The sequence below is a fragment of the Parus major genome, chromosome 5 (genome assembly GCF_001522545.3).
Source record: "Parus major isolate Abel chromosome 5, Parus_major1.1, whole genome shotgun sequence".
In the NCBI taxonomy this organism is placed as follows: Eukaryota; Metazoa; Chordata; class Aves; order Passeriformes; family Paridae; genus Parus; species Parus major.
In genome coordinates, this window is record NC_031774.1 from 9,531,254 (window position 1) to 9,546,155 (window position 14,902).

Below are 14,902 nucleotides of genomic sequence, written 5' to 3' on the forward strand. Positions count from 1 at the left end.
TTTAAGTGTTTAAATTGGTGTTGCAGCGTTCTTGCTGCTTTTTAGACAAAACCAGCGTGCCTTTTAGAACAGGATTTGCTCAGGCAAGTGCTTAAGCCTGGATTCATTTGTGGTGTGCTGTAACACTTGTGTAATCTACTTTCTTTGGCACACATTTCAGATGCAAACTTCTTATTTTTTAAAACAAATATTTGGTCACTCATCCGACTCGTCCCCTAGTTTTAGGTTATTTCTGTGGTTCTCTGATTTCCTGTTGCCACAAACCCTGGAATGATGGTGTCCCTTGACAAACCTGGAAAAGAACTGCTTTCTGTTATTTGTCAAGGAAACCTATTTTTCCCTTTTTTCTGCTGGATTTTGTTTGGTGACTTTGGAAAACCTGGTAGCTGATGTCTTTATTTACAGACTCAGACACCCAAAAATTCCCCTTTGGACTCGCCTGTGTCTTTCTGTCCTTGTGTGTCGGTGCTGGGAGCGCGTCTGTGCCCGTGCCCGTGTTTTGGAGCCATGGTGTGTTGGCAACCAGCTCACACAATAACACTGGGGCAGCTTCTCGGCTTTGCCTGGAGGAGTGGCTGCCAAGTGCATTTCAAAGACTTTCAGGAAGGAGGAAAAGAAACCTCCCTGCCCTTCCAGCACCTGGAAGAATCTTGATGTGCTAGCTTAGAGGAGAAACATTAGGGACAAATACAGCTGACTTTGGTTGCCCTTTCTAGCAAACCTCATCGCATGCTGCAGTGAAAGGTTGGTTTTTCACCTCCAAATACGAGCCAGCATATCCTCTGTAACTCCTCCCTGTGACGGAATCTGGCCGAGTCTTTGTTTGGCAGCAGTGGGTGAGTTTCTCTTCAATCATTCCTCACGGTGTAGTTCTGTATTTTCCACACATCCTTCCAGAAGTGTACTCATCCCAATCATTTCCACATGTGAGCTTTTCCTTGTTTTCCACCCTTCAAAGGGCTGGTCACTTCGTTCCTGGTGGCTCCTTGTGTTGTTGTGCTCTGCTTTTACCTTTGAATTTGTACGTTCCCCCTGCTCAGGCTGCGGGCATCGGTCATCTCAGTGCAGTTAGAGTTGATGGCTCCATGTGCCATCCCAACCCTGAGCCATGGTTTTTAAACCTAAAAACCATGTTTAAAACATTTTAGGTTTAAAAACCATCTTAGGAGTTAGGTTTAAGATGAAAACATTCATCCAGGTTCCTTCTTCACTGTGCTGCTGTGGATGGGAGACAGATTTCACTTGGGTGTTGATGAAACAGCCTTCTAGAAAAGGGGCAAATTTATCCAAAGCAGCAGCTCACAAACAAAACAAAGACATTTCAGGGTGTTTGTTGAATGCTTCTATTACCCTGGAGGCTTTGTGGGGTTACCTGTGCTGTAAGCTGCCTTTGGGAGTGCTCCCACGTTCATGTGTGTGTGTGCAAGGGATGTTAAATGGACACTCACTGGTGAGCTCATCGTCTCTTCACTGTACAGCTGGTATCTGTTTGACTTCTGAATCACCTCACTGGCATCTACTCAGACTTGTAGCTTTTTTAAAAACTTACTTCTTTACAGGGTTAGTTTTAATCTGTTTTGGATCTCTGAACAGTTCACTGTGGGGTTAGGTGAGTACCAGTGCTGTATGGGAGTACCCAGCTGAATGCTGAAGCCAGGAGGTTAAAAGCTCTTGCAGTTAGAAAGGGTTAAAAGGTTAGAGTTTCAACTTCTCAGCTAATGAAACGGTGTGAATTGTGTCACCTGAATCTCCCAAAGTGTGTGCTGCACTGTAAAAATCCACCTAGCCCTGCATTAAATAAACTCTGGAGCTGATTCATAGTTACTGTGTGTGAGCTGAGCAGGGATTAGTCAGTAGCATTAATTCTGGCAATTTCCACTTGGCTTGCTTGAGAAATACATGTGCCCTTTCTATCTGGCAGCCAAGTCCTGTTTCTGTATGTCACATTTCCAAGAGGAAGTGACTGAGGGTAGAAGGACTTTATTGACTGGCAGTTCCCAGGGCAGCGCTGGAGAGGTGCACAAAAGTTTCTGTGCCTTGGTAAACAAGGATATCAAGCTGGACTCAAAGGTAGGTTGATCAATGTAGGATGTTAATTATGTCATATAATGTCATTTAATACTTGATAAAGGGTGAATAGAAAACTGACAGGAGTTCAAGTTTGCAAAACCGAAAGCAGTTCATGATCTGTTTTGTGAATGTAAATTTAGAGTGTCAGATGAAGGGAGCACAACTGAACTTAGTTAAAGGAGGAGAAAGCAATTCCCTGGATTCATCCTGCAGTCAATGAGCTGATAACATTATCTGGAAGGAGAAAATGAAATGAGGGTTAGTAGCAGATAGGTGCCTTGGTGAAATTCAGGCTAGAAAAGCTGGAGGTTAGGAACGAGAAGTAAGTTTTGGAACAGAAAAGGTGGGAGGCGGGTAAGGGATTCTTACAACACATCAGTTCTTCCAGGATATCTTTGCAAAGTAAACTTTGACCTGAATTGCTGCCTATCAGTGTCCTATAAAAGGGTAGATGAGGTCGCCTCCTGTGCAGCAGAGGAGAGCAGAACACGATTGTACAAGGGAACAGATATGAATGAATCTGCTATCAGAGTTGAGATAAAACTTGTCTGCTTATCTGTACTCTCTGTTTGAGTAGAAGGGAGTGCAAGGACATACAGCTTTTACCAGGCTGAGAAGGACAGGGAGAAGGGGACTACAGAGACTCTTGCAGCAAAACAAGTCAAAAGGTTAAAATTACTACAGGAGGTTTTCTTGTTGTTATGCTCTAAAGCATACATAGAATGTAATGGCCATGAGTTCTGTTCAGCAAAAGTGAAATGCAAAGCAAACATCACTTTTGGTCTGTAATCTTAATATTTGAATGGATCAAAATATAGCACTTCTTTATTTTGGAATAAGAATGTCAAGTTTTAAGACCAGTGATTTGCTATAAAGTGAAAATTTTGAGCACTGATACTGGAGGGAGACAAAAGTGGGAGAGAAACCTGAGGAGCTGATTTTCATATTTAGGAATTTACTATGATTTAACATGAGGATAGTGAAAATGCCTTTATATTTGTCAGTTACTCAGGGTAGGTATTTTGTGTTTAGTCAGTTACTTCAGAATTTCAAGAATGTTAATTTAAGCTTGTACCTTTAGGAGCAACAAATAAATTTAATGCATGTTGTGGAAGAGGAGACAGAACCTTTGAAGAGAGCTGAAGGGACTTTAACAGATAAAAAAGCATTTCAGTTGAGCACCAGATGAGTGACTGAAGAAAACACACATACAAGCAGAGTATGTATTTCTCTGTTAAAGTCAGGGTACAGTAGTGCATGAGATTGAAGTGAACATTTCAGAAAAGTAGGACTCTAAAAAAAAAAAAAAAAAGCCAGAACTCTTTGTATCTATTGTTCAGTACATGATCCTCTGAAATATGTGATGCTTTTCTGTTCTAAGCATGTTTGTCTGGTTGGGTTTTTCCCCATGAGTAATTAATCAAAGGTCAAAGGTTTGGCTTGATGATCTTGGAGGTCCTTTCCAACCTTAATGAATCTATGGTCAGTAAGTTTGCCTGCTTTAGTGGGCCCTTTGGCCCCTTTTCAAAAGGGAATTGAGAGCTGTATTTAATGATGGGGAAGATGTGGTGGTGCAGGAGAGGTTTGAGGTGAGTGGGGCAGTGTTCACAGACTGAAGAGCCTGGCAAGGTGAGGCTTGGCCCTGCCATTCTGCTGTTTGCTTTGGCTGCTTTGTGCCTGCTGACTTTTCTGTGGCTCCTTGCTCTGGGTGCTGCAGGGGAGTTCAACTGTTTAAACTGGGTTTGAAATTCCGCTTACGAAAGCAGACAAACCTGGCCTCCTGTACTAGGCTGGTTTTTTTTGGATAAGCTAAGCTTATACAAGCTGCTTTGCTAAACTCATGGTGTCTAATGATTCAGTTCAAATGTTCCACCTGGTGCTGAGTGGGTGATAATTGCAGGTGAGATAACTTAAAACAGAGTTGACCTGGAAGGGTTTTTTGAGGATGTTGCATATTTCACACTTTCCCTATGAGTATTCCATATATATCATACTTGCAAATAGAAGTTTCTCTGAATACTTAATGGAGGTAATGTTCTTTTTGTGATAACAGCTGAGAGACCATTGTGTGCCATCAAGAAGAGCCAGCTGCTGTCCCCAGAGTCTCCAGCAGGGCTATGAGTTGTGATGAAGAGTAGGATGAGGGCCCAGAGTTACCTTCAGCTCAGGGACTTCACCCTCAGCAGAATCCCTTTCCATGAGCTGCTCCAGCCTCTCTGTGCAAAGCACATGAGATTCCCAGCCTCCTGCTACCTGGCAGAGAGTTTCCACAGCCTTCCACCTTGCATGAAGGGCTGTGTTGGATTGAGCCTTTCAGCCAAGCTTTGCTTGATGTCCCCATGACATTTGATGAGTTTGTAGATCTTGGTCCTGGCCAGTTTTCTAAGCTGAAGACCAGTGTTTTCATTGTTCCTCAAGCAGAACTCATTGCCTCTATTGTTCTACTGAGTGAAAGTAGAAGGTTTTCCATTTTCTAATAAATTTAAGTGCTGTGGATTTGTTGGATGATATCCAAGCCATCCTCTGTTCGGGAGCTGTAAATAATTATGAGCATTTGTAAGTGGTAACTAAGGGACTGCATTATTAATATTTGGCACAAGTCTGCTACTTGCAGAAATAAAATCATCTAAACCTACTTAAGCTTTTTTGAGGATGAATGTGAACTGTCTAGTGATCCTTCCTGGGTCCACTGGGATCAGACTGCGTAGGTCGTGGAATGTTCTCTTTTGGAATTAAAACACCAGGTTGGAAAAACTTCTGGTTACAACTGTTAGTCAGATGTCCCTTTGCTCTGTGGTGCATCCCTTCTTGATTAGGAGGGGAAGGAGGTTGTTGTGTGGATGGATAAGGACAAGAAATCATTGAAAAAAAAAGTCAAGCATGCAACCTTGTGTTTTCTGAAGAGTTCTTTTTTGGGGTGGGTGGCTGGGATTTGTTGCGTTGGGTTTTTTCTGAACAGGTTTTTTTCCTCCGTTGCCCATGTTTGGTCTTGGCAGGATTTTTTATCTCTCAGGTTTTTTTTTGTATGTGTGTGTCTGTTACACACTGTTCTTCCCTGCTTGCATTTCCATTATTTTTAATTTTGTAATGGTTGAGATGTCTGCATAGCAATAAGGATCCCATTAAGTGAACTGCTGGTGTTCCCTTATAAAGGCTGTCATGATTTGGGAACACGAGTCTTTGTTCCAAATACAGCAGCGATTTTAAAACTTCAGTTTCAGTTGTAATGTAAAAGTATGCATTCAGACTTGACTGTTGATTTAAATTAGAAATCACAGATTTAAAAGCCTGTCTAGAAAATGCAAGTCTGAGGCTTGTATCCAGCTGTATCTCTGGCTGCTGAATGTCACAGGTTTGGAAATTTGGTGGTTCTCAACATCAGCCTGAATGTTCAGAGGCACAAAAAATGGAATATGTTGTATCAGCCATTTCTCTAAAGGGCTGTCCTATTGCTGTAGGCATTTCTCAAGAAAATAAAGCTTCTACTCCCACGGCAGCAGTGACTGCAGAGTGGATGGAAATACTCCTGTACTGTGTCTGTGTATTCATAACTCGTCATTCACAAAAGAGCAGAGAAAATGTCATAGTGCAGATGTGGATCAGCAGAGAGGTTTCAGCACACCTTGTTTTGCTCAGACTGAGGAGGGATTTGTGTGTTGAAAACAAGTCCTGTGGGAGTGCTGAAAATATCTGGGAAGTGCAGAAAGGCTGTAACAGGGATGGATATTTAAACTGCTTACTGTAGTTGGGCCATTTCTTCCCTTCCCCTTCTCTGCCACATCTCCTCCCCCTGCTCTGAGCTGTTTCTGGGTATCATCTGACCTTTGAGTGAGGCAGCTGAGATTTCTGAACCCCCAGAAGACTCTGCTTTCTCTCGAGTTATTGTTCAGCCTGATGAATTCAATACACTCTACAGGCAGGCTCTGGGGACTTTAGAAAAGTCTCTGCTGGAGTACTGGAAGGGAGATCTGGGGGAAGAGTGACAAGACAATAAAAAAGGGAAGTAAAGCCATCCTTTGGTTTATCAGCTGTTCTGTGAAAGTGCTGTGAGGTTTTCAGCAGTGTCTCGTGCTTATCCTTTCTCCAAGCCATATTCTGATAGTTTTTCCCTAAACTATCACTTGCCCTGCTCCATCAAGTCTAGCTCTGAATGCTGTGATTACAAAGCCTCAAAAGCAAATCTGTTCAAAATGCTGGCTTTGGTGAGGTTCACATTGTAGGGTGTTGGGGGCTCACCTTGAACCTGTGTCACATTGCACAGAAATTCCAGTTTGTCCAAGAAGGAGAGAAGGAAACTGAAAACATAGCTAGTGCTGCAGTAGAAGCCAAGAGCATTCATTCACTTAAGAGTTCAGAATGTGGTGCAATGAGACATCTGACTTTAGTGTCCTGCTGCAGGACTCCTTTGGGCTGTCACTGTGCTTTCGGTGTCCTGCCTTGTTCCCTCGCAGTCCTGAGTGCTGCTTTGGCTGGACAGGGAGTTGTCAGCTACAGCAATTGTGCTCCTAATGTGCTGTGTCAATATTAGTGCTGGCCTGGGGGGCCTTGGGAGCTTGCCCTACTTCTCCGTGTTCTCCGTGGCTGCGCTTCCAAGTGCCTCGTGTGGCTCTCTCCAAAGGGATAATGCCCCAGGGTGAGCTTCCATGGCTTGGAAAGGCAGCTCTCCTCAGCCTTGGCAGCAAATCCCTCCTTTCAAAACCTGCCTTCCAGGTCCTGGAGGTGGTGTTACCTCCACTGACCGAGACTGCGAGTGACCCCTGTGGCTCTTCTTGCTGTGCGTTTCTTTACGTGTTTGCCATAAAACAATTCAGAGTCAGGGTTTGATTTGGAGTTAACTGGCAAATAGTGTGACTTCAGGAGAGGAAGCTGCTGAGCTCATTTCTGTCAGTGTTTTTTGGTGCTCCACCAACAGAGGGACTCCAGGTGCACACGGGGGTAGCTGCAGCTATTTACAGGTGCATGTGTGGGCAGAGGTTTTCTTAAAACTGGAAATTTGTCAGTCATTTTAGAGTTGTAAATTTCTGTTTCCACACAAACTTTGTACAGTAGCTATGCCATCACTGTACATTCTCTGGATTATTTTTTTTTCCTTTTTTACCAGATTCCTACTTGTACACCTAACAAAAAGGTGTGATGGAAACTGGAAATGAAAGTATCAGCTGTGAATAGAACCACCTGTCTTTGCTCCTTCTGGTGATATTTTTGCCCTCTTGTTCCAATGCTTTGTTCCCTGAAGATATGAAGTATTTAGCTGCAGTTTGGCAATAGATATCTGAATGAAAGGTCTTGCACGTGCCAAATGTGTTTGGGTTTGTTGTAGTAATAATATGACAAATAATCTGTGCAATATCTCTAAAAGTATTTGGACCAGGTGGTTCAACTCAGAACCAGGATTTTCACCTTAGTAGATGCACTTCAGAGGCTAAAAGAAGTGAGTAATGGTTCAGTCTATTCAGCTGAAAAATGGCTGATTTCCCATAATGCATGAACTATAAAAGTCAAGTGAGAAAATATTACTTGGGCAGTATTATTCATGCCATGGCTTGAGTGTGCTGTTTGGTTTGCATGCCTACAGTGCTCAGTAAGAGGAGGGAAGAAAATGAGGAGCTGAAAAAGCCCAGAAGGGCTTGGTGGCTGGAAGCTGCAGGAACTGGAGAGCTGTGCCAGTGAAAAGAGTGACTGCAGTTAAAGCTTGTGCTCACTTGAAATGTTAAATTTAAGAGATATCCTATTACAAGAAGTATTAAAATACAAGCAGGAGTTCTGAGCTTGAGGAAGAAGCCCTGGAAGGGGTTCCATGGTGTGCCAAGTCACTGATCACAGAGTGAAATTCTACTTTTGACATAAATGAGGAAGTGTTTTGCTAGGCTGCTGTTTCATTTAAAAGACACATTTCTTTGAACTTCTGAGAGGATTTTACCTTCCTGCCACTGAAAGACAACTTTTGAGATTATGAACTACGGGAAGAATATTTGCTGAGGATCCACGAGCTTCACTGAGCTGTAGTAAGGAAATTAAATTTGCCCAGGTCATATCACAGTCATAATAATACTTAAAGTGTACAGTTGGGCTTTATTTATCAACTTTAGATTAGAAGATGTGCATTTAACAATATGAAACTTACCTGTTCTCTTTGGCTAATTGAAGTCTTTAAGACCTTCATCTAAAACATCTGTCTGCTGTAAACTGCTGCTCATATTTAGGAGTTGGATGAAATCTTGAAGCAAAATCTGCATCTTTTGTACTCCAAGTGCAAAAAGGAGGCATTTCCAGCAGTGAGTTAGAGGCACTGACTGCAAATTCCCACTGTTTGTGTAACATGGGGAGTGAGTTAAGTAGCTTACCTACTTGTTATCTTGTGTGCTTCTCCTGCTCCAGAAATGTCACTCCAGGTTGTGTACACTCCTCTTACAGAGAAATTTCTAATCTTGTAAAAATTTTGGCTTTGAAGTCGACTCTACAGTGCATCTTCTGTTGTTGACAGATCAGAAATAATGTGTACAACTTGGGGAGACTTCACAGAACTGCTGCCTCCTCACTTGAGAAGGTTTTTGTTGTTCTGTGGCTTTGGGTGTGTGTTTCTGATCAAAGCATGCTGGAAGTACATAAGCTATTAAAGAAATCAGCTTCGATTAGGTTTTTCCTTGAAGCCCATGAATGTTGGATAATTGATTTACCCACGTGGTAGGATGGATTTTGCTGTCTTTCACACACCCTGCTCTGCCTCCCACCTCTCCAAATCCCTTGGCTGGCTTAGGGTTGGTGAGCAAGGACTGCATTCAGCAGTTGTGAAATGTCCCACACACATTAGAGGCTGGACCTGGCTTGGAAACTCAGGATTTTGGCTAAGTTTAGACTGTAGTAATTGAGGGACTAGATTTCTTTTGTTGTGCCTGGCTTCGTTTCTTTTAACTCTGTCATTACTAAAAGAACAATTGATTTTGATGTCAAATGAGTAGATTGAAATAAGTGGCCCAAAGGACTTAAAGTTTCTGTTGTCTTTTAAGTCTTCTCATTCTCCCCAGTCTGGAAAATTCAATACCTTGTTTCTTCTCACACATACACAAAATCTTCTGAAGGATTGGAATAAATTAATATTAAATATAGCTTCCTAATATAGATTTTGTGAACTTAATTCACCAACATTTAACATTAGTGAACCCTATTTTTAATGTTATTTTGTTCCATAACTTATGTTTCAGAAATTCTGGGGTGCTGTGCTGAACAACATTTCTGAAGCATTATTTTAGAGTATGTTGGTTTGGGTGTCTTGTGTTTAAATAATTAAAACACTTCTGACATTGGGCTCAATCCTTTTTCTACAAGCAGCTGGATTTCCCAGGATGACTGATTTTCATTCCATTTTATGGAATAATGGCTGTATCCCTTTCCAGTGAAATCAGTCTAGATGATTTAGAACTGCAGGACCCTTTGAAATCCAGATCCATCCAAAGGGGTGTTCTGACTGAGAGTGGATCTTTCATTGACACACCTGGGTGTAATTCTTAGTGTAACTTTTTTAACTCTTTGTAGGAGATCAGCTGTTAGCTTACAGATGTGTGGCAGGTACACATTTTTGGTAAAAGCCCCCCTAATGCATCCCTGTTGACCTTAGAGGTGGAATATGAACATGTGTTCCTAGAATATCTGTGGTGACCTCAGCGTGCCCATAGAATGTCACGAGACACCCAGTATCTCAGTTTGCAGAGCTCTGAGACAGAATTCAGCAGTTCCTGCTCTCAGGGGAGACACAAAGTGCTGGTCCAGTCTCATTCTGTGTGCTGGGGCTGAGTTTAGGAATCCCTGCAGCACTGGGAGCTGTCTATACCCAATATCTGGTGATGTGATGACCAGCACTTCTTGGTTCCACTGGCCTGTGGAGAGGCTACACTTTCCTTCACGTGTAGGGGTTTCATAAATCCCTTCAAACCTGGCCTTCCAAGAAAGGCAGGTCCCTTTCTGTTTTCCCTGTGGAAGCAGTTTCTTGGAACCTGAGGAGTGCATGTGCTGGCAGATTGATTATTGAAGCAGGCCAAATTCCTTTGGTAACAGCAGCGTGTTGGTACTGATTTCCAAGAGTGTGCATCACCACCTTTTCACAAGGGCTCCAGTAGTTCCCTTGTGATGTTTCCTTTTGGTGGCTGCCCAGAATGAAATATGCAAACAGGGCAGCATAAGCTCACTTCAAAGAATTAGAGCTCCCAGAGTGTAATCTTGGCTGACGAGGAGCTTACACTAGATCAAGCTTTCAGTAATGGTTGCAAACTAGCAAGCTGTGTTGGAACTCTTGCAGCTGGGATTCAGCTGGCAGGTAGAGGGGCAGACACTGAGATGTGAGGGGAAATGGGCTCTCCTGTGGCTGAGGATGAGATAATCAGGACATGGATAATCAGGATGCTGGTTCTGATCATGTCTCCCGTGGCTGTTCTGTAGAGCTGTAAGCTAGGCCTTGAGCTCTGTCACTGCAGTCTGTCCCAGTGCCCTGCTAAGGAGGGACATACTTCATCCATAGCACAGCTGGTCTAAACAGGTTTGGTTCCTGTTGGCTTTGGGTCTGATCCATTTTTCCTTTTCTGCTTTGAAGGTGATCCATCCTTCTATCCATGTGTGACTTCTTCCTGTGTGACTACACCCCCTTGAAACACGTATTTATCCGCTTCACTCAGAGCATGAGCTAGGATTTTTGGAAGTTGTTTAATTCCCTTTCCAGAACCAGCCTGTTTTCTTTTCCTTCCACGCTGTCTGGAATTTCTATTTAGAGCTGCAGACAAATACAAACTGGGAGCAGTGAGACCCCACATGAGTGTGCTGCCAAGCAGGGGGATCTCTACAGACCAGAGAAAAGGGTCACCAAAAATCTTACAAAGAACCCGAGGAAGTTAGCAAAGGGAAATACCAAGTGCTACCCCTGGAAAGGGAAAAGCCCCATGTCTCAGTACAGGTTAGGGACTGAACAGCTGGAAAAGAGCTTGGCAGAAAAGATATTGATGGTTTGTGAGCCAGCAAGGAGGAGCAGAGGAGGCCAGGAGCCTCCTGGATTGCATCAGGAGCTGTGCTGGGCTGAGGGAAGTGATCCTTCCTTCCTTCCTTGCCATGTACTCAGCACTGCTGAGACACTTCTGTGTTCTGAGCTGAGTTCTGAGCTCCCCCATGCAAGAGAAAGTTATTTTAGTGAGCACTGACTCTCGGTTTTGAGGCAGAGGGAAGAAAACAGAGAAGTCCTTTGTTAAAGTAGCTGGAAATAAAGGTTGTTGTGGGTACTTTCCCTCACAAACAAGGAGAGATGGGAGCCGAGACCCCTCTTGATCTGGAGCTCTCAGTGTTCTGTGAAGAAGATGAAATGCATTGTTCTGTCTCAGCACTGTGAGTTTGGAAAGCTGTGATGATGTGACCTGTTGTGCCTTTTCTCAGAGACTCTGGTGATGAACAGATGCTCTCGGTGTTGGAGTGTATCTGGACAGATCTACACAGGAACTGCACATGGAGTTTTTCTTCTGTTTATTGGAGACTTTTTCCCCCTCCATGTCAAAATTGTTTATCTTGTAGCTTTTGTCCTTTGGGAGTGCACAGTACTTGCAAATGGTGTTAGGGAGCCATTAAAACCACACAGTATCAATATATTGGACAGATAGGAAGTATTCTGACTTAAATATTCCTTAAGTACTGAGGGCGAAGGAAACCACCCTGCTTTACTTCAGGGATCTTCCTGTGACTGCTGAGGAGTTCTTCCTAATAAATGTTCTGATGTAGGAGCTGCCTGTTGCTTGCAGCATTGAGCCCGTGGATGCTGGTCTGCATCTTGAAATTATCCTGGGGACACTGGGAGTCCTCGTGCTGCTGAGCTGGAACCTCCCCATCACCCAGCACGAGCATCTGGGGAGCCTCCAGCAGCAAACCGGGGAAGGTGGAGAACCTCTCCTTGTGTTCTGTACCAGCTGCTGCTGTGACACTCAACTCCAGCCACAGAACACTGCTGCGAAGGGAAGTAGATGATTTCCTTTTCAGAGCTGTTTTTGGCTCTGTCATTATCCAGAGGGACAGCCAGTATCTCTTCAATGACTTCTTCAGGAAACCACACCACGGTTTTCCTCCGTCGTTGTGAAATCGCGCTTTTGAGCCACGAGACGCTCGTGATTCATAAAGTTACAAACTGCATTTCTTGCAGAATCAATCTGTGTGTGCATTGGCCAGGGCTGCCTGGGGGAGCCAGAGCTGCTGGGGCTTGTGGAAAGAGGTCCTGACTCTGGGTGGGTGCTTGGCTGGTGGAGCTGACCTACTTTAGCCGTGACCTTGATTTCTCAGAGGTGTTTGTGTGCTCGTGATCAGCTTTGCTGCATGATTAAGCTGGTCACGTGCCATCTCACTTCTTCTGCTAAGATTGCTTTTTGCTGTCTCATTAGCCTTGATCCAGGGGATCACAGAAAGGTGGAATGCAGGGAATGGGGATGCCAAGGAATTATCCCAAACAGGCTGTAGAGACAAACTCTCTTGGGTACAGTCACAAAATATCATTTGATTCTCATTCTCCTCTGCAGGAGAATTCAATCAGAAAGTAGATTCCATGGCATTTTTTTCAAGTAGGTCCTTAGAGCACTTTGGCAACAGGTTTGGCATCATAAATGGAAGGTTTGAACTTTGCTTATATACATGGGTAACTTTTGTGTTCCTTCTCAGAGAGAATTTTTTTTAGGTATTGAACATCCAGCAGATGGAGGCTGAAAAGACAGAAAAATATTCAATTACCTAGAATTTTAAGAAAGCCTTGTGAAAAAAACCCACATTTCTCTGAACTGTGTTATTTAGTAGGACATGCTGATTTTTGCTCTGATCATTGAGTTGACATCTTAACTTTAGAACTCATTTCAAGAGACATTCATGGTTCTTAACTCCTGTAATGCTAAAATGTAGGACTGTGATTGTTAGGACTGGATGAACATTTGGGACATGGTAGAGAAAGGGCTGACTGGAAAATAAATTGAGATTTCTCCTCTTTGTGTACTTTCTTCTGCTTAAATGGTCAAGACACTTAAAATAACTGCTTTGAAACTATCAAATATAGGCAGGTATAAAATAGCACAGCTGAATGGATACTTGATTTCAAGATTTTTTTCTATAAAACTGATATGAAACTTTTGAGAGGAACAACAATTTGTTTTTTTCATTAGTGCACAGTGACTTGTGCAGTGTTCTGGTTCTGAAGCTGAAATGCTGACTCTTGCAGGCATTCTTAAAGAGAGAGAACTGTGATAAAATTAGAAACCCTTTTTCCTCTACTTCCTTTTTAATTTGTTCATTCCATCTCATCCCAGCCTCATGTCTGAGGTCATCATATCATTCACACATCTGTATGTGAACCCTCACATACAGAGGTGTTCAGGAGCACACTGAGTTTAGCTAAAGCTAATTTCTGCACATCAGCTGAGGCTGAAGATCATGGGTCTGAGCAATGACTGGTTTTACTGGCAAATGGAGCTGCAGCAAGCTGATCCAGCACAGTAACACCATTGATCTGTAGCAGTTGGGCTGCTGGGGGTGAGAGAGATGAAGCAGAGGCTGGGAAAAGGCTGGCACAGGGAGAGGCAGTAGGGCCTGGCCTACAAATAGCTACAGCTGTGAGTGAAAGCAAATGTGGTTGTGGATTTGATGGCATTTCGTAATTTGGCTTAAATTGGTGCAGATTTAGCTTTGGTCAGTTCTGGTGCCAGCTGGCCTCTTAATGTGCCTCTAGCAGTACATCCACACAGTGTCAGAAATGGAGAAGGGGCTGGGTTATTTGGGAGAGGGCAGCAGAGGAGTTGTTTGGTGAGATGGACAATGAGCCCCAGCAGCAGTTTGTGTGCTGTGGAACAGCAGTGATCCTCTCTCCATTGTGGGTACCAAGACAATGGCTTACCTGACCTTACAGGAGCAGAAATTACCTTCTGCCAGGAGCAGAAATTGAGATAATTGAAGCTTGTGAAATTCTGAATTCTGCTATTCTGGCAGAGCTGAAGAAAATGGTAACAAGCAACTTTGGATTTGTTTTTTTGGCTATTAACTCATGTCTGCATACATGCTTCAGCAGAATTGGTTGTGGTCATGTTGACAGGATTGTAAACTTCTGAGAGTGTCCTGGGAGCTTGTTCTGTGTACTTGGGAAGTTGTGCTGTCACAGGTTGGGAAAGGCAGTCAGGATGCTCCCAGGTGCTCAGCCAGAAATCTGTGTCCAATGGACTTTGGAAGTTTTCTTTCAAGAGGAAAATGTGGAACAGTTTCTAAGTCTTCCATAGTAAGTTTTGCTGAAAAACTTGTTCTGTGACAGAAGTGTGGAAGGGAGGGGCACCCACATGTGTGTAGTGTAGCTGGGAGACAATTGGAGGCTTGAGTTGTAGTGTGGGATGTGGATTTTATATAAATCCTGAAGCCTGCAGAATAAAACAATATATCACCCCTGGCTTTTGAATGCTGTTACATTGGCAAACAAAACAGTGAGCCAAGCCCAAACTTAGGACCACCCTTAGAGTCAGGCAGTCAGGAGTGAAGGGTGAGCCTGTCCTTTGCACTGTGGCAGCAATTTAACCCTTTCTGGCAGCATCTGACAGCAACTGTGCTCACGGTTGGCATCGTGGGACCATTGTGAGCAGAGGGGGTTTGTGCAAAGTCCAGAGGATGGGTCTGAAAGGAGGTGGTGCCAGAGCTCCCTTCTGCCAGAGCTTGGTCCACTGGAGATGCACATCCCAGCAGATAACCCTTTGGCTGGATGGATAAAGCTTCTGCACTTTGTAAGGAAATGAATACTTGATCCCTGAGCTGGAAACAAAACCTACTGCTTTTGTCAGCTGTGTCTAAACCA

General features: G+C 43.5%; 1 protein-coding gene across 9 annotated transcripts in view; it reads left to right on the top strand.

The window, feature by feature from the left end:
- ARNTL (aryl hydrocarbon receptor nuclear translocator like) overlaps window positions 1-14,902 on the top strand; it is a 47,801-nt gene that overhangs the window by 8,134 nt on the left and 24,765 nt on the right. For 2 of the 9 annotated variants that reach the window (XM_033515409.1, XM_033515410.1), the window contains exon 1: window positions 10,005-14,831. The exons of 3 other annotated variants lie outside the window; for them this stretch is intronic. The gene's annotated coding sequence lies outside the window, so the exon portion shown is untranslated. Of the gene's footprint in view, window positions 1-10,004; window positions 14,832-14,902 lie in introns of those variants that run through there. 4 more of the 9 variants (XM_015630441.3, XM_015630443.3, XM_015630433.3 and 1 more) reach the window with 3 other exon arrangements.